We start from the raw sequence: 19305 nt of genomic DNA, 5'->3' as shown, positions 1-19305 counted from the left end.
GTCTGCAGCAACCCAGTGCGGGAGGGGAGCCTGCCGCCCTCTCACCAATAATCGCGGGGCCCCTTTCCTTCGTCATCAGGGAACCCGAATGCACATCTTCCCCTGGTGGTTTCAGCCACGTCCTGTGACTTCTGGCCTCAGCGAAGCTGGTTGAAAGAGGCTGAATCGCCTTCTGCGCCACAGCTCCTCCTGGAGCAACTGGACGCATCTACCTGCTGGCTCTGGCGTCCCCACCCCTTGGCCACCACCTTCCCTGTGGAGGTGAACCTGCTGCACTCAGGCACTCTCCTCCACCTGCTGGGCACCCGCCAGGTGCCTGCCTGCCTTCCTGGGGGCAGTTGGCTGAAAAGGCCCAGAGCGTCACTGCAGGGCCCTCAGGGTTGGAAGAAGCGGGCCATGGGGAGGGGGGTGTGGCCCCAGGATCATGTCAGGAGAGCCCCCAGAGCCCAGGTGATAAGTACAACTTTTAGGACTCAGGTTTACAGATCTGGTGGGCAAGGGATAGGACATTGGACCCAAGCGCAGAGGGGCTCCTGCCCACGTTGTCCATGGAGCGCCCACAGGGGTGGGAAGGGACAGTGGGGACGTGCAGAAGTGCCATCAGGCCCACTGCAGAATGGGGGATCCCTGGGGCTCCCAGGCCACGAGCAGATGCCCACCCTGCAGTCATGGTCGCCACGCGAGGGCGGGACCTGTTCTCACGGAGCACGTTCTGCAGACTGAGAAAATAGAACACACAGAGAATGCTTCCTGTGTGGGGGCCAGGGGTCCTAACTGGCCACCCACGTATCCCTTGAAGGGCTGCCATGGTCCCTGGCTGGGTTCCAGGTTTCCACTCCCATCTCCTGGAACGTGAGGTCCACACAGCGACTAGACCCGTCCTTCATGTGGAAATCGGGTCGTGTTATGTCCCTGCTTCCCAGCACCTCAGACCGAGGCCAAGTCCTCCTGGGACCATCCTCCCCATTCTCTGCATCCACTTGCTCCTCCCAGACACACCTCGCTGTCCTTCCTGTCCCTCCGTGTCCTGTCCATCTCCTCGCTGTGCTCACTCTGCCCACGTGCCTCCTCAGAGGCTTCATCCCTGACCCTCCTGTCTAGATGGCACCCCCCTCCTCGTTCCGTGTCACTGTTGTCGACCCCCTTCTCTGGGTTGTCCATCTGTCTTTCTAGCCGTCTGTCAATCATTCATCTTATCTATCATTTATCACATCTTTCTGCCTATTCTGTCATGTCTGTATCACATCTGTCTTCTATCTCCTATTCACCGTCCATCTATCCATCCGTTCATCTGCTATCATGTGTCTATCTGTATCATCTATTATCTACCTAGCTTCTTTCTATCATCCATCCATATATTTGTATCATCTGTCTACTATCTAGCTCTTGTCTATTTATCTATATCCATCTTTCTGTCATCTATCTATCTATCTATCTATCTATCTATCTATCTATCTATCTATCATCTGTCTCTACATCCTTCTCCCCGACCACCAAAATCACTACCTTGAGAGCAGACATTGTATTCCTGTCTGGTTCCTGGAACAAATGGATACTGGATGCCCTGTGACTGTTTGTTGCCTTATTGAATTCTGATGTCCGCTGAGCATGATCACGTGTGGCACACCGTAGGTTACTCTGTCCGGCCCCACATCAGTGGACGTGATGCCAGTCTCTAACTGGTGCTGCACTGAGTGCCCTTGTGCATGTGACTCCTAGCGCTGCTGTTGGGACACAGTGAATTTGTGTGTGAATTGGTAAAGAGGAGGAGTGAGCCCTCCCTGTGTTTCTGGACCGTGTGATGTTCTGTCACCATTTGGGGAGTGACCTTTCTCCTGCTGGCTTAGTCAGGGCAGTGGGCTGCACTTCAATAAGTCAGGCCTGTCTGTGTGGCAGTGCAGTGGAGCGGCCCCAGGCTGGGCACACCTGCCCTCCATCGGGTGCTCTGGCTTCCCGAGGGGGGTGCAGTGTGAGGCCAGTGGGGTGCGTGTGCTCAGTGTTCAAGGTGGCCTGGCCCCCCTGACCTGGAGCGCCCGTGCCTCCCTACGCCTGTCCTGTCCAGCCCTGCCTACGTGCTGCCCCTTCCCATGCGGCTGGCCAGCAGAACCTGGGGAGGTGTCTGGTTAAGGTCAAGACGACTGAGCGCATGGAAATGGGAACTGGGCACAGGGAGTGTTTGCAGCTGAGTTCTTGGCTCTGCTTCATGGTAATTAATTTGTGTCCCATTTAAGTGGCCACCCGCAGCCGGTGGCTACCGCCTGGACTGTGCCAGAGACAGCACACTCAGCAGTGTGCTTTGACCGGGGGCCCAGACTGCAGCCCCTGGCCACCCCTAGCAGACAGCCGGCACCGGCCCTGAGCGGGCCTGGTGCTGGTCCTACGGGGTGGGGACGCTGGCCAGGACCCAGACGGCTCTCCCACCGGCGGTCCCCGTGCAGCTGTTCGCTCCATCTTCCTGGCCCCCTCACAAGGCATGCTCCCGGCTGTTTCCACGTCTGCGTCTTCACGAGGTGTTCTGACGTCTGGCAGGGCTGGTCTTCCCTGGCTTTGTCTTATTTTCCAGAACTTTCTGGGGTATTCTCCTGTACTTAGTTTTTGCACGGCGAGCTAAGTGTGGCGATCCAGTTGGGAGGGGAAGCCTACTGTTCTCAGGAGAAGAGTCCCCGCTCCGTCGCTGCTGAGATCCGCCGCTTTTCTGTCTCTTCCCCAGTGGCCCTGCGTGCCTGTTGCTGCCCCTGCCTTTATAAAGAGAACTCTTTCCTCTCCTTTTCTCCCTGTGACTAGTTTTTATTTACAGAAGGGGCCCCTTTGGCACGTGGGTCTGTCCTCAGCAGCGCGTTGTGTTTCCCATGGCGCTGGGTGCTCTCAGCGCATGTGTTTCCACAACAGCGGACGTTGCCTCCCTTGTTACAATTTGCCTCTTGTGTTCCTCTCTGTCATTAAACTGACCCTTAACCGTGGCAGGGACATGGTGGGAATGTTTCTGGTTCTTTGCTGTCAGGTTGGATGCTCCTTTTGGTTTAAGATATCCTTTTTTTATCGTAAGAAGAAAATAATCCACTTTCTGGTAGGTGTTTTACAAATTTAATCAAGAGTGGATGCCGAAGTTTCTTAAATGCCATTTTAGCCTCTCTGCAGATAATTATGTGGTTTTTCTTCTTTGTCTTATTAATGTGGTGAATTCTGTGAACAGATGTCCTAGTTTGAATTACCCTTGTATTCCTAAGGGATGCATCCTACTTGGCCATGGTTTATTATTATTTTAATGAGCTTTAGAATTAAATTTGTTAAGGTTTTATTGAGGCTAGTTGCAGAGATATTCATATATAAGATTGCTCATTTTGTGCTATTTTTTCAGCCCTGCTGTGCAACCCCGTCTCACCACGCACAGCACCTGCTTCGGGAGACTTTGGTGCCCAGCCGGGGGTTGTCCACTCACCAGTGTGGTGTGCACTGGTGCCTTTACATAGGTTGTAACTCTTGGTTTTGCTTGTTTCATACTTCTCAAAGATGTGTTTTTCTTTTGGCAAGTAAAGAATACGGAGCCATGCTACCTGGGGTCCAATCTTTTGTTTAGAAATAAACTCTTGGGCGTGTCTTCACCTGAAAAGTGTAAAAATAGCATGTCCTTTTCTATAAAATAGATACTACACCTTTCTCAGAGGCTGTTGGGGAGTAAACGGGTTACTAACACACACAAACTTGTAAGATCAGCGTCCAGCACACAATAAACGTCATGTAAATGCTATGATTGCAGCTAATGCTATTAATCACTTGTTAACAACACAGAATGCTGGGTTTAGCTGGAGGAGCCCAGTTGCAGCTTGATGGCCTCACATGGCCTGAGCTCAGAGCCCTCCGTGTGTGGAAGGGAGCCTGCTGTGTGGACAGGAGCCTGGGGGCTGCAGGTGGAATGGCCTTACATGCTGATGAAGTCGCTGGAGGACTTGGAACCCACGTTTTCTTGATCGGCTGAAGCCCTCCTTCTCTCTGTGAAGAAGTTGTGTGTCCTGTAGCTGAAGGTTTTTTGGGAGTGGACGTTAATGTCTGACTGGAGACCACTTGCCCTACTTGGTATTTGTAAAAGGAAAACCTGCTGGTGAGGTCCCACAGTGAGGGGTGCAGGGACCCATGGGTGAAGGGGAGCGTTTGGGCTGATTGGGCATGTCTGTGGGGCTTTCCCCTGGTTGTGAGGTTTGTGTGTTGTGGTTCCGGAAGCAGGGAGAGCCGTCCTGCTGGCAGGGTTAACCGGACATGTGGACGGGAACCATAGGACTCCCCCGAACTTCGCAGGTTGTTCATTTCACGTGAATGTTCATCCAAGGAGTGGGGGCTAAGCTTGCTGTGCGATGGTGAGTGAAACTGCTGTCCAGACCAACCAACATAAAATACTCTTGAGATCTGAAATACCCTCGATGTCTCTCGTGATGTTTGAGGGACGCTCCCACGAGAGGTCAACAATGCTGGGAAGAGTGCCATAACACAATGGAAGTGTTTGCACGGGACCATGCAGCAGGGGGGTGCAGAGGGTGAGTGTCCCCACTTCTGTCCCAGAGACGGATGTAGGGCGGCAGCTGAGGGCCTGGGGACTTGAACAGGTGTGAGAAGCTTCTGTGTTGCTCGCACAACAATGGGAACGGATGGAATGCTACCCAGCTGTCCACACATGATCAAGATGGTAAAATCTGTGTTCAGAGTATTTTACCACAATTAAAAGAGAAAAAGATCTGTATGGGTATTTGTCCAGAGAGGGTATACAGATGCTCAACCTGAGTAGTCAGTCAGGAGGGAAGCAGATGGAACTTCAGTGAGACGCCACTTCGCAGCCACTGGGGGGCGGGCGTGAGTCACAGTGAGAAAGCAGCTTGGGAGGCTCGGAGACACGCGGGGAAGGCAGGACAGCACAGCCTCCTGGGAGAACAGTTTGACAGTTGAAAAGTTAGAGGCGTGCAGTGTGTTCCAGCAATTCTGCTTGTATCTATGCACTGAGGGAAACCGCAAACATCCACGGAAAAACTCGTGCACAAATGTTCCTAGCGGCATTATTTGCAAATACTCGTTACTCCTAAATATTCCTAAGTGTTTGCAGACCGTTGGAAACAAGCCAGAGGCCATCAGCTGACGTACAGACGAACAAAGCATGGCACACGCACACTGACGCACTGACACGTGCGACCGCGTGGATGAGCTTGGAAACATTCTGCTCCGTGAAAGCAGCCCGTCACGAAACTTGTACGGTTCCTCTTACACGAAAGTGTTCAGGATTGGACACCAAAGACACAGAGACAAAGGGGTGTGTTAGGACTTGGGCAGGGGTAGGGCTGTGGGGAACTGGGGGATGGTTGCTTGTGGACCGTTTTGGGGGCGATGAAAATGTTCTAAAATAGTGAGTGGGGGTCTGTGAATGTCTTAAAAACCATGATTTATGTACTTAAATGGGGAAATCATGTAGTATGTGAACTACTCCCAATAAAGCTGTTACAATAAAAATAAACTATAAAAAGGAGAGAGAGATCATTATCTTGCATCTATCCTGCTGGTGGTGCAGGGGCAGTGAGGCGGAACAGCCGTCCGTTCCCAGGACTTGATGGCCCACAGGCGAGCAGTAGTTACTCGAGAAGAAGAAAGAAGCCGACAGTTGCCTGTTGTGTTGGGCCATATAACTGAAAGAAATAGGGTGTGAGGTGGGGTTGGGGGCTCCCCGAAACTGTGTATTCAGGGCAGGGGCCAGCCTGGTGGGAGTGGTTGGACTTGAGATAGTTCCTGCCAGGCTGGCAGGGAGCCCCGTGTGTTCTGGAAACTCGGGTTTCCAGAAACCCAGAAACAGGGCTGGGTGGTCTGAGCACAGGGGTCTGCAGATCCCATCCTGAGGACAAGACCCGAGGACAGAGATTTCTCTGCCATGCTAGTGTGATGCAAGCCAGATGATACTTTAAATTTTTTTTTTAATTTTGTTTTAAAGATAGAGCCGGGGGGAGGGGGGGGCGGGTAGAGAGAGAATCCCAAGCACCAGGCAGGCTCTGTGCTCCATGTGGAGCCTGATGAGGGACTCGATCTCCTGACCCTGGGATCATAACTTGAGCTGAAATCAAGAGTCAGACGCTTACCCAGCCACCCAGGCATGCCTGCCAGATGGCACCTTAAGTCATTCCTTCTTGTAGATCTCGTTAATTCATTTCCAAACCACACTTTCCAGGTTAAAAGCAGATTACTGAACACTCTGATGTTACTCTTGGGAGTAGAGCAGGAAAGTTGCAGAGGAGCGGCTGCCCCGTTAAGCGAGCCCTGGGTGCACCCCGTGCAGGGGGGCCGGGACCTCACAGGCAGAATCTGGTCCATCGCCATGGACAGAGCCACCGTGTGGAACTAAATGCACCTGGGGTCTCTCTACTACACCTGCTTCAACAGCTGGCTTCTCCTTCCTCATTTTGGGGGGCACCTGTCAGATCCCATTGAAGGAGCCCGGTGCCCCCCAGAAAGAGGCTGTTCAACTCATGTCTTCTGGAGGAAGGGAGGGATTCCCCAGATATGGGTGAAGGGGCAGAGCTCTGTTCCCCGTGGGGCCCCAGGCTGCCTGGAGGCCTCTGAGCCGTGCGGGCGTCGGAGCCTGAGTGCCGGGGACCCTGCCACAGTGTCTCTATGAGCCGCCGCCTCCTGACCGTGTTTCAGGAGGGTTAGCCATCCTCCCACATGGTACGGGGTACAGGGTCCCCCTTCCAGCCCCGGAATGACGGTGAGAAGCAGGTAGGGGGAGTGAACAGGCTGGTCTTGCCCCTCCCTTCCCTCCCCGTCCTCCTGTTTTCTTCCTGTTAAATGTTGAAGACACTTTATTGTTTAACCTTTAAAACCTTTTATTTTGAAAGTCTTTGAACTTAAAGTTGCAAAACAGTACAGACAATTTCTGTGTGTGTCCCCAGTGTTAGCGCTTTGGGTCATGTCACGGGCCGCTCCCACTGCCCGCGCTGCGTCCAGCAGCCGCGTGTCCTGCTGCCTTTGGTGTGGAGCGCCCCCCTCTCTTCCTGGTCTCTCTCAGCTGGCTGACGAGCAGTGGCCAGTTTGGGTTCCTCAGTTCGGGTTTCTCTGCTGTCTCCTCGCCCTTGATCGTAGGCTATGCCCTTTTGGCGAGAATGTTATAAAAGTGCTATTGGGGCCCCCTCACTGCTCCGCATCTGGACGCACGTGTGAGGAGGTCACGTCCCTGGTGCTGCGCTCAGGTGGGTCTTCAGGCTTCTCCGTGAGGCTGTCCTCGTCCCTTGTGTGAACCCGCCACTTAAACGCCAGACGCTCTGTCTCCCCGGCCTGGCCTGCTGCAGGGAAGGGGAGGTGCAGCCAAAGGGTGAGGGGGCAGGGGAGAAGCTGGGGGTCAGTTGCCAGTTAACAAGTTCTCAGACAGAGGGCATCGAAGACAATGCAGATAGTAGTGCTCTTGTCTTAAGAGTTAGTCGGGGGGGTTTGGACAGGTGGTTTCACCAACCCACTTATTGTGGATGTGCTCCCTGAAGGCAGCTGAAGCATGTTTTCAAGTGGGCCTCATTGCACAGCACGTGGTGACGTAGGTGCTCTCTCCGTGGTTGGGAGGTGAGCCCTCACGGCGGGCAAGGTGACAGGCTCGGTGGCTGGTGCCCTGGAACACTGGCCTGTGTTCTTATGGGAGACCCCAGCTTCTCCTGTTACCCCCTCTCCCCAGAGCCCCCTCTGCGCTCACTCACTGGTTTTCCATCCCTCAGCTGGGTTCTGGAAGGATATTGCTCTTTGCTACCCCCGAGCCACGTCTTTGTAAACACAAACAATGTTGTGTGGGGAAGGGGCGGCTGTTCGTGGTCAGAAGAGGAATTTAAGTGGGGTCTGCCCTGTTAGTTTTAGCTGCATACAAAGCACGGAGGTCAGAGACGTAAATTGCCACCGTTTCCTTCAGCTTACAAGCCCAGAGCTGGGTGGGCCACCTGGATGGCCTGTGCTGGGCTCTCCCACATGCTGTGGCCCATGGGTGGCGGGCAGCTGGGTGCTCCCCGGGGCCTGGTTCCCGTGGGGCTTGTGGGATTCTGAGCAGATGCAGCTCTGTTCAGGTTTCTGCTGGTGTCCCATTTGCTGCCTGGTTCTGCCCAAAGTCCCGTGTGGGCTGTGAACACAAGGACGCAGACTACCAGCCCGTTTGCTGGCCATCTGCCGCGGGAGAGGTGGGAAAGCCACAGCCGACAGAGCACTAAGCATCAGAGTGTTAACAAAATAAGGAGAAGGATATCCTTGCTCATTCTGTCATGTCTGTGTTGTAGCTCTGTCTTCTCTCAAGTGTGTGAACATTAGAAAAAGGTGTGCCTCCCAGCACGCCGACCAAGGTCCCATTGAGAAGCTAGTTCCAGAAGCCTTTCTGAACCAGACGCTCCACTTACAATTTGGACGAAGCTGAAATTCCGTCACTGTCTTGGAAAACGGTCAGTTCTGTACAATTATCTTAGATGAGTTTTTCCTCCCCGAAAACTGTGTTAACATTCTTGTTTATGAAGTTTATTTTTGAGAGAGGTAGAGACAGCCTGAGCAGGTGAGGGGCAGAGAGAGAGGGAGAGAGAGAATCCCAAGCAGGCTCTGGGCTTGCCAGCACAGAGCCTGACGTGGGGCTTGAACTCACCACCTGAGCTGAAACCAAGAGTCGGACGCCTAACCGACTAAGCCCCCAGACACCCCCGTGTTAACACTGTGTTGAACCCAAGCAGGTAGTTTATGGCTATGGACACCACTTCCCGCAGTGACCGTGTTGACCCTCACGACGGGGCGTGCACCTTTCCAGCTCCCATAGCACAGAGTTCCCCTGAACGTGTCCTGCTCCTGGGCATGAAGGCAGCACATTCCAGACAAAGGCCCGCCCCCTGCCAGCTGTCCAGGGACACCAGGAGGAAGCGGATCCTGGCACGGATTAGAAAAGTGAAAAAGACGTGGTAAAGTCGAGGTGTGTCCGTGTGAGCCAGCGCCGTGTCTGACGTTGCACATCTGCGAGGTTTGCCGCCCCCCCGGCCCGAGTTTTGCACCTGCCTCCAAGGCTTGGCCTCTGTGCTGCAAGGGCCCCACCTGCCACTTACCCTCCCACCTTTATCTCCAGTCGCTGCCCATTTTCCTGCCCTTCACAGGCAAATGTTGGCTTGGTCGTCATTGGGAATACCTATTTACTGAATTTAATAAATGTTAGTGTAAAACATGCCCGTAGCCAAAAGTGCTAAACATAACTGAAAGTCTAGCAGTGACAATGATGGACACTAATTCTGATTTTGAACAACAACAACAACAACAACAACAACAAACCCATGCTCTGATCCCTGAGACACAGCCAGCTTCAGAAATGTGCTCCCCAAGTAGATTTAAAACTGCCCCCAGGCCCGGAACGGCCCCGTCTGTTGCTAACAGAAACTGCAAGTTTATTTCCCCCCAAGACACTATTTCTGGTGTCTTCTGTGTGTCTCAGACAGACTGGCCTCTTGAGGAAGCCTCTTGGGTGGAACCGGGCTCTCTGTGCAGTCCTGGTCTGCAGCCCTGGTGTGCGGGTCGTGCCCCAGGCTTCCATGTCCCTGTGTGTGTGTGTGTGTGTGTGTGTGTGTGTGTGTGTGTGCGCGCGCACTCGTTGGGGAGGGGGCCCTGCACCCCAGGTCTCGGGTTTGTGAGTGGGCACTTTGGTCCCTGGTTCCTGGGTTGTGCCTTTCTGGTCCCCGCCCAGCAGGGGGTGCTGGTGCTCCAAGAAAGTGGGTGCAAGGTGTCCGGAAGCAAGGGAAGGGCTTTGTCTCCCCGAGTGTGTCCCGGAGGCCCATCACTTCAACTTACACAACACTATGTGTCAGTTATATCTCAATAAAACTGGGAAGAAAGGAAAGTAGTGCTACACTGACCCGCGTTAACTAGTGCTATACCGATGCATGTTAACTAGCACAACACTACTGCCATTACAACCAGCTAAGCAGCCAACAGTACTGTTGAGTACCGTCTGTCACGCACTTGCTAAGCATTTTACGAGCCATCACAGAGCAACGGTGTCCTTGCAAACATTGGGGACTGAGTGCGTGGCTGTTGACGTCGCGGGTCCTGGGAGGACCGGGCCCCACTGCCCAACATGGCGCCTGGAGCCCAGCTTCTTCATCAGGGGCCACACTCTTTCAACCACGGGTTGGGGCTTGGAGCCTGTCCCTGGGGACTTGGGCTCCTCTTGGCTGTCTCCCCTCCGAGAGCATTTCTTCTGGCTGCTCTGCTCCCTGCCATTTTATGAAGAAAATGTTCAGACACACGGACACGTTGAGAGTGGACACGTTGACAGTGGCCCCTGGATTCTACGAAAATGCTGGATTTGTGTGTGTGTTGGGGGCGGGGCTTTATCATCCATCTCTGTCTTGGTCCATTCATTTTGTTATTAACTAAACTTTATACTTCATTGGATTCTTAGATTGTAGTCGTGAAATTCACAGAACACAAACTTAGCACGTCGGTCATTTTTGAGTGTAGGGCTCGGTGGCGTTGAGTACATTCGCCTTTTTGTGAGGTCATTGCCACCATCCGTGCCTGGAAGAGTTTTCTTCTTCCTGACCTGGAGCTTTATGCCCTTTAAACCACTGGCCACTCCCCAGGCCCCTTCTAGCACCGTTCTGCTGGCTGGCTCTGAGAATCGGACAGCCCCAGGGCCCCATCTGGGCAGAGTAATACAGCATTTCTTCTTACGAATCACGTCTCCTTGTGACTGGCTGATTTCAGCCAGCATCACGCCCTTCGGTGCCTCCACGTTGCAGCGTGCATGCGGACTTTCTTCCTCTCTGAGGCCAGGTAGCTCTCCCTCGTGTGGGTGTACTGCATCTCATTTTTTTTTTTTTTTAATTTATTTTTGGGACAGAGAGAGACAGAGCATGAACGGGGAAGGGGCAGAGAGAGAGGGAGACACAGAATCGGAAACAGGCTCCAGGCTCTGAGCCATCAGCCCAGAGCCTGACGCGGGGCTCGAACTCACGGACCGCGAGATCGTGACCCGGCTGAAGTCGGACGCTCAACCGACTGCGCCACCCAGGCACCCCATCATTTTTGCGTTCATCTGTGGATGGACAGGCCTCTGGAGCGCGACAGCACATTCTCTTCTTTACGCCCCTGCGTTCTCTTCTGTTATGGCCGCACTGGGGACCCTGTGACGTGTTCAAATTAACCCCAGAAAGCACCAGAAAGGGCCTTCCTAGTGTGTTCCTGATGGGCTCAAGTTGTCACCTTTATGTTAAAGAAAATAATAGAGAACATCGAATTATAGGGCTGGAAATGTGGTGGCTCCAAGTTAGCTGTCGCACGGTTCCCCGGCCTCACTGTGGTTTTATGCATTTACATACCTCTGTCTACCTCTCCCACGTTCCTGACCACGCAAGGACTCCTGTCCAAATGTGCGATCCCTGTACACACTCAGAGTGTGGGTCACATGCAGATGGCCATGCTCTGCTTTGTCATTTTATTACCAACAATCTTCCGAGTAGTCTGTGTTATCTTACTGCCTTGTCTTTCAGATCTTACATAGTGAATGTGAGCGGGCAGAGGCTGGGGGAACAAGCCTGTGTCTGTCTAGACCCTGGGGTCCCTCCTGATGGGGGGAGGACACGTTTCCACACACCCCCGCGCCCCCCCGAAGACATTGGTGGAGATGATGCCCAGAACATCACACCCAGGAAGCGGGTAGGTTTGGATCCGGCCGGCCGGCTGGGCTGTGGGGCAGGTGCTGCTGGGCCTCAGGTCTGTGTGGGGTGGCCCTAGGAAGTTGGGCCTGTTGCTGAGGACTTGGTGCGCCTTGCCCCAGAGCACTGTGGACGCTGGGTGTGTGTGCAGAGCACCCGCCATGGAGAACACTGTGCTGTCTTCCTGGCTCCCAGCACACTTGTGCTGCGTGCGTCTGGACCAGAGCAGCCTGGGCGTCCGGTGGGGGCACGTGATGTCCACTCCGTACTGATGCGGAAACCTGGAGGGAAGCCAAGATTGGCCCCAGATCTCCTCTGGGCGGACACTGTGGCCTCCTCTGGCCACCCCGTGTGCTGCAGGGACACCCTCCAGTCATAGGATTTCTCTGGCATGACCAGAGGTTCAAAGCCTGGAACGCCCTTGGGCAGAGCGGAGTCCGGTGAATGGGGGTGGGGACCAGGCCATGCGTGTGGCAGGCCCCAAGGAGGGGCCCTGGTTCCCCTTCTGTCCGCAACCAGACCCTGCGCTGCCCTCCCCGCGGGTCCTCTGGGGTCCACAGCCGCTGCCCAGCTGGCGTCCTGGGGTGAGTGCAGCCGGGGTGGGCAGCCGGCTGGAGCAACACCCTCCTGATGTCCTCAGGGACAGGAGGACAGACACCAGCTGCGGAATCGTGGAAAGTGGAGGAAAAGCAAAGCTCCGTGGAGGGTGTTGTCTGGAGGGATGCTCGCTATGCCCGTGCAGGGGAGGATGGGGCCTGCAGGGCAGCTGGGCCCTCTCCTGCGGCCCCTGCCCCATTCACAGTGATGCCTGGGGGGGGGGGCATGTCTCCTGTCACCTGTGTCCCCAAGCCACACCATCAGTGTCCAGGAAGCTGCATTTCTCTTGCCTTTGTTTCCCCCAAAATCTGACCTCAGAAGCCAGGGTTCCCTCACACCCAGCTCATTCAAAACGGACTTAATGGCAGACACAACTTTGGGAGAGAGACAGGCCTACAGTCCCGGGGCCACTCGGAGCAGTGGCATGTGTATGACGGCACCCATGGAGCATGGCACCTGTGGGGACTCTTTCCTTGGCTCTGTAACTGCCCAACAAGGGAACATACGGGCGGACTCAGCTGGAAAAGGCATTCTCGGGCCAGAAGGAGAAAGTCACGATAAAGTGACCAGCAGGCATCTTTGCAGAGCCTGTGGCCGGGCACTGGGGCTGCTGTCCCTTCGGTGAGGGGTCGTATTGGTCTGTCTGCTCCTGGGCTCCGCAGGGGCTGGGGGGCTTCTGTCCTCACTTCCTGGGGAGACACCAACGCCCCCTGCCTGGGACGTCCTGACAGTAACTGACAAAAACCAGATGACAGGATTGGTGACATCTTTCGTTCCAGTGATTCTGTGAGTCAGGAAGCAGTGTAGAGCGTTTCTGAGGCTCAGGGCTGGTGGAATCTGCCGTGGGGATGTAGAGACCCCTTCCACCTGCCCCTCCTCACGCACGGTGGTTCCGGCAGGTGAGGGTGGGGCTGGGGACGAGATTGTCACACACAAATACGAAAGGTACAGAGCCAACAAGCCCAGTGAGGACAAGGGAGGCCCTTGAGTCAGAGACCTAAATGCCAAAGGGAAGGGGCTCATCCATCCTGGCTCAGATGCTCGGAGCTCAGGGAAGGGAATGTTGAGCGCCTCGTGCACGTTGCTGTCCTGCGAAGAAAACTCTTCTTTCCTGGTGGTCGGAGACAGAACAGAAGAGTGAGATTTCACGATTGCAGCAGCTTGTTCGTAAGTGGGAGAATGGCACACACACATGTAATATTTTTTAGACACTTCTGGACATTCTTAGAGGTCCCTTGCCGGGCAGGGGGCCTGTAACTCCAGGCCAGGAATTCCCCAGGAATTGCAAAGTACAGGAAGGAAAACCAAGGCAGCCACCCACGGCCACCGCGGCCAACATCTCGCTTTCCCTTGGTTTCCTCCGGTGTTCGTGCTGCCGAGGCCCTTCCCGTAAATGTTTCTCACTGGCTCTTGTTAACAGCTGCATGACGCCACTTTCAATAAGCCGTAGAGCAGTGTCCCCAGGTCCCCATCCTGTGCGCCACCCCCAGGACTGACACCCGAAGACAGCATTTTTTCACCACCTTCACCCGCTCTCTCCTTTACGTTTCAGTGAGGGTTTTCTCGCCCCACTTGTGAGTTGTTGAAGCACCGTGGCCGTTAGCCTGTATCCCGCGTGATGCTGGGATACAGTCCTCCCCCTGCTGGCTGTATTTAATTTTGTTTATGGAAATTTCTGACTAGTGTGTGGTCAGTTCTGTGGTCTTTGTCTCTTTCCTTTCTATTTAAAAAAATTTTTTTTAATGTTTATTTATTTTAGAGAAAGAGAGACAGAGTGTGAGTGGGGGAGGAACAGAGAGAGAGGGAGACACAGAATCCGAAGCAGGCTCCAGGCTCTGAGCTGTCAGCACAGAGCCCGACACGGGGCTGGAACCCACGAGCCTTGAGATCATGACCTGAGCTAAAGTCAGACACTTAACCGACTGAGCCACCCAGGTGCCCCCAACTTTGTCCTTTTCCAAAGTGGTTTTGGCCATTTCTAGGTACTTCACATGTACATATGAATTTTAGAATCAGCTTGTCAATTTCAACAACAAAAAGCTTGTTTGGAGTTTAGTTGAGCTTTTTTTGAATTTTACAGAACAATTGGGAGAGAACTGACATCTTAGTAACGTGGAGCCTCCTGATTCATTAACAAGGTATATTTCCCCATTTATTTAGGTTTCCTTAACTTTTTCATCAGTATTTCATAGTTATTAATGTACAGGTCTTACACAGTTTTGTCAGATCTATCCCTAAGTATTTTGTATTTTTTGATGCTATTATAAATGGTATTATCTTAATAATTTCTATTTCTGACTGTTCATTGATAGCATATTAAAATAGAAGTGATAGAGGTGCATTGGTGGCTCAGTTGGTTAAGTGTCCGACTCCTGATTTTGGCTGAAATCATGATCTAATGGCCATGAGATCAAGCCCCTCATCGGGCTCCACGCTGACAGCATGGAGTCTGCTTGGGATTCTGTCTCTCTCTCTACCCCTCCCCAACTTGTGCATGTGTATGCATGCGTTTTCTCTCTCTCGAAATAAATAAGCTTTTTTAAAAAACAGAAATGGCAGTTGTATGTTGACCTCAAACTTTGCAGATTTACGAAACTAGTTCTAATAGAATTTTTTTGTAGATATCATCATATTTTAAATATATGATTGTGTCATCTGTGGAAAAACAACTTTAGGTTTCCTTTCCAGTCTGAATGTCTTTTACCCCTTTTTCTTGCCTGCTCACGTCAGATAGAACCTCCCGCACAATGTTGATGGGGCACCTGGAGAACAAGCATCCTGTCTCTCGTTCTTCATTTTGGGGGAAATGTGTCCAGTTATTGCCACTGAGTGTTATGGTCACTGTAGGTTTTCTGTAGATGTTCTTTACCACACTGAGGACACTCCTTTCTGATCCTAATTTTCAGAGTTGTTTTTTTTTTTTAATCAGAAATAGATGTGAGATTTTGTTGAGTGCTTTTCCTGTATCTAGAGAAATAATTATATAGTTTTCTTATTTTTAAAGTTTTACATGTTAAAGATTATTATTACCATGTTCAATTGCATTGATTTTCAAGTGTTACACCAACCTTGCATTCCTGGAAAACCCTACTTGATGATAACGTATTTTCCTTTTTGTACCTTATTGGCTTTGACTTGCTAAAATTTTGTTCAGAGTTTTTGCATCTAGATTTATGTGGAATATTGGTCTTTAGTTTGCTGTACTTGTAATGTCCCTATCTGGTTTTGGTACCAGTGTACCTGGCCTCATAAAATAGGTTGGGATGTATTCCTTCCTCTTTAGTTTTCTAGAGTTTCCTTTGTGGGAACAGTTTTAACCACAAGTTAAATCTCTGCACATGGGAGTGTCTTGGCCAACTTCATGGAAATGGGCTTGCTTTCAAGATTTGAATTAAATAGCAAGCTAATGCAGAAGGCAGTCACCCCATCCTGACATGTGGGGCAAACTCCAGAGATTCTGAGTCTCCGAACCTACTTAGAATGGTGAATTTTATTGCTTTTCATGTATTGCTTTTATCTATTTTATTTCTGTCAGTTTTTTTCTTTACTTCATCTAAGTTATGAAATTTATTAGCATAAAGTTGTTAATAGTTTTCCGTATTATCTTTTTAACATATGTGGATTCTGTGGTGATGTCGCTTCTGATTCCCATTATTAGTGATTTATGTCTTCTCTCTTCATTGAATAATTAGGGACAACTCCTTGTTTTGTTTTTCTGGGGGTTCATTTAGGGTTAGGGGTATACTTATCAGAGTTTACTTTCAAGTGATGATGTACCACTGTACGTGTAATATAAGAGTGTGACAGTCGCATGCTTTCATTTCTCCTGCCACCCTTAATGGGATTGTCACCACACATTATCTAATATGCACATTAGAAATCTTAAAATCTATAGTTCTTATTTTTGTTGGAACAATTGTCTTTTTAAAAGATTGAAATAATATGAAAAAATCGTGTATGTTCACTCATGTAGTTACCATTTTTGGTGTTTTATTTCTTTGTTAGATCCTTGTTTCCATCTGACATTATTATCCATCTGCCTGAGTGATATGCTTTAATATTTACTAAAGTGTGGGCCTGCCGGTGAAGAGTTCTGTCATCATTTGTGAATTTGAAATAGTTTGAATTTTGCCTTTTTTAAAATTAAAGGTGTTTTTTGCTGGGTGTTGAGTTCTAGATTAACAATTTTTTTTCTTTCACTATTTTGCTGATGTTATTCCTCTGCTTCCCAGTTGCATAGTTTTTGACGAGAAATCTGCTGTCACGTGCACCTTTCCCCTCTGTACCTAATGTGTTTTTCTCTGACTTAGAAAATATTTTATCCTCATTGCTGGTTTTTGAGCAATTTGATTATGATGTACGTTGGTGTCATTTTCTTCTTGTTTCTTGTGCTCAAATGTCATTGAGTTTCATGCATCCGGGGGTATTTATCCAACCTGGAAAATTTTGTTCATGGTTTCTTCCCAAAATTTTTTTTGTCCTCCTCATTCCCTTCTCCTTTAGGGACTACAACCAAATGTATATTAGGCCTAGTGAAGTTGTCCCACAACTTACTGATTCTTTCTGATTTCATTATTTTTTTATCATTTCCCCCCAGTTCCCATGTGGATAAATTATCTGTTGCCATGCTTCCACAGCCACTATCTTTCCCTCTGAAATGTCTAATCTGCCATTAGTTTCATCTAGTTCATTTTTCCCAGAGACATTGTAGTTTTCATGTATAAAGTTTGATCTGGGTGGCTTTAGAAATATGTTTTCCATGTCTCTACTTAACTTTTAAAACATACAGAAAACATTTATAATCACTGTTTTAACATCCCTTTTTGTGAATTCTCCCATCTGTGTTCATGCTGGGCTGGTTTAATTGATTGACTTTTCTCCTCATTCTGACTTATATCTATAAGCTGCTTTGCATGCCTAATAGTTTTTGATTGGATGTCAGGCACTGTGAATTTTACCTTGCTGGGTGCTGGATATTTTTGTATTCTCATAAATATTCTTGAGCTTTGTTCTGGGACAGTTGTATTTCACAGAGTCAGTTTGATTCTTTCTAGCCTTTTAAGATTTGTTTTTAGATTTGTGACCTCAGCAACGTTGTCTTCGGTGAATCACCCCCAGTGCTGTGGTGAGAATTATCTGAGTGCCCTACCCGTGAACCTGTGATCTGCAGACGATTCGGGCCTGGCTGGCAGAATCACACCACGGTCCTGGCCCTGGGTGAGCGCTGGTCCCAGTTCTCGCTATCCTTCCGTCCTGGAATCAGCCTCGGGGAGTGTCCTCCTGCACTCGGGAGGGATGCTCAGGGCAACCCTCTGCAGGTCTCTGGAGTCACCTGTCACTCTCTTCTCCTTGGTGCCCTGTTTTGTGAACTGGAGCCACCTTCATCCCCTGGACTCCCGGCTCTGCCTCTAGATCCGGGAGCCCGCCAGCCTCCTTCTCCTGCGACCATGTTCCCTGCCTCATGTAACCCTCTCAGGCCAGTCTTTAGGGGACTCACCCTGCTGGTTTTCCACTTCTCAGGTACACTGTTCTCCATTGCCTCATGTCCAAGGTGGAGAGGCCGAGCAGCCTGAGAACACAGAACTTACATGACAAGGAGCGACGCCAGACTCTGTTCTATTTCAAGGCCCACACTTGTAACCTCCGCACCACAAAGCCAGTGAAGAGTTATTTTAAAAAAGAGAAATGGTATAAGCACACTCTGTATAAATCCTTGCCCTTGACCAAGATTTTCAGCCTACCTGTGTCAGCATGGAGCTCACCCTGAGTTGTCACATACGGGACAGAAACCAGATGAAGCAATGAAATGTTTTGTTAGTATGAGTGGCTCCCCCAGGCAGCAGGAGGGGTGTGGTGGTGGGTCTGCGCAGGGACGGCAGGGTCAGCTGGGGCTGTGAAGTCTTGGCAGGCACGAGGCATGACCTCCATTCCAAGCCCGGAGAAGACCCAGAAAACAGCCCCAACCCCCAGCTGCGTTCTAGACTGGGGTCTGGGTCAGAAGTTCAGAAGGCCTGATCCCATTCCTGAGGCTTTCTAATTAACAGCCGTTTCCAGCCAAGTTCCACAGGAGACAGGCCGCAGGGGAGTCATCTGAAGGACTGTTTTCTCAGTTTCCCCAAGAATGCTCCATAGCTAGTACTGCTGTAGAAGGAGAGGAGATAAGCTAATTTGTGATATATGTAGGTTGCCTTGGGGAGATGGGCTTTATTCTAGCAGCATCCTTGTTGAGAAGGGCCCACTGAGGCTTCCCAGCTAACCTGGCTTAGGATGGGAGCCCATGGGGTGGGAAGGAACATCGAGCTGCATTTGAATGGGCGCAAACCTCAGGAGCCAAACAGAGCAGCTTGGCCTCGCCCAGACCAGTTGATGCATCCCCCTTCTGGCCCGCCCTTCCGGCATCATGGGGCAAGGATGTTCATCCTGGCAGGCCGAGTGTCCAGCGTCGTCTGGGAAGGGGCGGCCGCACATCTTCGCCCTGGGCCAGGGCAGGCTATGGTCACTGGGATGCACATGTCAACCTTGTCACGTCCAACATGTGCCCACGCCCCACCCAGCTCAAACCCAGTTTCCATAAATGGGTATGGAGCCCGTTTCCCTGGCCTTGTCCCAAGACCAGGGCACTGAGTTCCCAAAGTCTAACTTGGCTCAAATATCTTTACCTACTAGGGTTATTTTTCTGTTGCCATGGTGGAATTTGCCATTTTCCACAGCTGTGAGAAATTCAGAATTTATTTCTCCCAGTGAAACAGCACAGTGAGGGAGATGGTTACTGGAAGCTGTTGTTTTTCCTTTGTATGGATCCTTGGGAAAATGACCACAGTTAATATTTTAAGGGATTGATCTTTTTCTACAGGACACAGTCTGTGGAGCACCTCGGTGTGTAGGTACAGATGTCTCTATTCCATCTTCATTCTGTGTTTCCATAGCTTTGAGGCGTACTGCAAATGGACAAGGAACCTGGCCAACAGTGGGAAGGCTTATTACTGCTTCTGGAAGTAAATCAAGGCTGATGCTCTGGGCTGAGTTTACTCCG

The sequence above is a fragment of the Neofelis nebulosa genome, chromosome 12, assembly GCF_028018385.1.
Source record: "Neofelis nebulosa isolate mNeoNeb1 chromosome 12, mNeoNeb1.pri, whole genome shotgun sequence".
Taxonomy (NCBI): Eukaryota; Metazoa; Chordata; class Mammalia; order Carnivora; family Felidae; genus Neofelis; species Neofelis nebulosa.
This window is presented reverse-complemented; position numbering follows the sequence as displayed.